Genomic DNA, 2591 nt, shown 5'->3' on the forward strand with positions numbered 1-2591 from the left:
AGGAATAGTGCCCATGGAAGTAGCTCAGCGGGAGCAGCCGCTCAGGCTACCCGGGAATGTGTCACTGTCCCCCGGCCAGACTTGGCGGCAGGTCCCGGGGAGGAATAGTGCTCATGGAAGTAGCTCAGCGGGAGCAGCTGCTGAAGATACCCGGGAATGTGTCACTGTCCCTGGGCCACACTTGGTCGTTGGTTCCTGATGAGGAACATGCCCATGGAAGTAAGAGTTCAGCGGGAGAAGCCGCTCAGGCTACCCGGGAATGTGTCACTGTCCCCCGGCCAGACTTGGCGGCAGGTCCCGGGGAGGAATAGTGCCCATGGAAGTCGGAGCTCCAACCTCCAAGTTGACCTCAGCGGGAGCACTTGCTGAGGCTACCCGGGCATGGGCGACTGTTCCCCGGCCACACTTGGTCGGAGGTCCCGGTGTGGAACATGCCCATGGAAGTTGAAGGGAAGAGAACCGCGAAAGGGAGTTTGGAGGCTGAGCCGCGGCCGAGGAGGTCTCACCGATCCCGGCGTGATTCCAGCCAGGCCCGGTACCCTATACCGAACTCGGCAGGGTGGCTGTATCCGGGACCCTGGAACCCTGGGCGGGGAGCCTAGGGGCGAGAGGGGCCCCATGGAGCTCGGGCAGACTAGAAGTACCCTCGTCTGCCCGCTGGAGGGCGCCCTTCCCGGAGCGGAGGGGACCCCCAAGCGACCAAGTGCAAGCCGAGTTTGGAGCTCGAAACCCGGCCACACTTGGTAGTATGTCCCGGTGAGGAACATGCCCATGGAAGTAAGAGCTCAGCGGGAGCAGCCACTCAGGCTACCCGGGAATGTGTCACTGTCCCCCGGCCAAGACTTGGCGGCAAGTCCCGGGGAGGAATAGTGCCCATGGAAGTAGCTCAGCGGGAGCAGCCGCTCAGGCTACCCGGGAATGTGTCACTGTCCCCCGGCCAGACTTGGCGGCAGGTCCCGGGGAGGAATAGTGCTCATGGAAGTAGCTCAGCGGGAGCAGCCACTCAGGCTACCCGGGAATGTGTCACTGTCCCTGGGCCACACTTGGTCGTTGGTTCCTGATGAGGAACATGCCCATGGAAGTAAGAGTTCAGCGGGAGCAGCCGCTCAGGGCTACCCGGGAATGTGTCACTGTCCCCCGGCCAGACTTGGCGGCAGGTCCCGGGGAGGAATAGTGCCCATGGAAGTCGGAGCTCCAACCTCCAAGTTGACCTCAGCGGGAGCAGCCGCTGAGGCTACCCGGGCATGGGTGACTGTTCCCCGGCCACACTTGGTCGGAGGTCCCGGTGTGGAACATGCCCATGGAAGTTGAAGGGAAGAGAACCGCGAAAGGGAGTTTGGAGGCTGAGCCGCGGCCGAGGAGGTCTCACCGATCCCGGCGTGATTCCAGCCAGGCCCGGTACCCTATACCGAACTCGGCAGGGTGGCTGTATCCGGGACCCTGGAACCCTGGGCGGGGAGCCTAGGGGCGAGAGGGGCCCCATGGAGCTCGGGCAGACTAGAAGTACCCTCGTCTGCCCGCTGGAGGGCGCCCTTCCCGGAGCGGAGGGGACCCCCAAGCGACCAAGTGCAAGCCGAGTTTGGAGCTCGAAACCCGGCCACACTTGGTAGTATGTCCCGGTGAGGAACATGCCCATGGAAGTAAGAGCTCAGCGGGAGCAGCCACTCAGGCTACCCGGCAATGTGTCACTGTCCCCCGGCCAAGACTTGGCGGCAAGTCCCGGGGAGGAATAGTGCCCATGGAAGTAGCTCAGCGGGAGCAGCCGCTCAGGCTACCCGGCAATGTGTCACTGTCCCCCGGCCAAGACTTGGCGGCAAGTCCCGGGGAGGAATAGTGCCCATGGAAGTAGCTCAGCGGGAGCAGCCGCTCAGGCTACCCGGGAATGTGTCACTGTCCCCCGGCCAGACTTGGCGGCAGGTCCCGGGGAGGAATAGTGCTCATGGAAGTAGCTCAGCGGGAGCAGCTGCTGAAGATACCCGGGAATGTGTCACTGTCCCTGGGCCACACTTGGTCGTTGGTTCCTGATGAGGAACATGCCCATGGAAGTAAGAGTTCAGCGGGAGAAGCCGCTCAGGCTACCCGGGAATGTGTCACTGTCCCCCGGCCAGACTTGGCGGCAGGTCCCGGGGAGGAATAGTGCCCATGGAAGTCGGAGCTCCAACCTCCAAGTTGACCTCAGCGGGAGCACTTGCTGAGGCTACCCGGGCATGGGCGACTGTTCCCCGGCCACACTTGGTCGGAGGTCCCGGTGTGGAACATGCCCATGGAAGTTGAAGGGAAGAGAACCGCGAAAGGGAGTTTGGAGGCTGAGCCGCGGCCGAGGAGGTCTCACCGATCCCGGCGTGATTCCAGCCAGGCCCGGTACCCTATACCGAACTCGGCAGGGTGGCTGTATCCGGGACCCTGGAACCCTGGGCGGGGAGCCTAGGGGCGAGAGGGGCCCCATGGAGCTCGGGCAGACTAGAAGTACCCTCGTCTGCCCGCTGGAGGGCGCCCTTCCCGGAGCGGAGGGGACCCCCAAGCGACCAAGTGCAAGCCGAGTTTGGAGCTCGAAACCCGGCCACACTTGGTAGTATGTCCCGGTGAGGAAC

The sequence above is a fragment of the Engystomops pustulosus genome, chromosome 8, assembly GCF_040894005.1.
Source record: "Engystomops pustulosus chromosome 8, aEngPut4.maternal, whole genome shotgun sequence".
Taxonomy (NCBI): domain Eukaryota; kingdom Metazoa; phylum Chordata; class Amphibia; order Anura; family Leptodactylidae; genus Engystomops; species Engystomops pustulosus.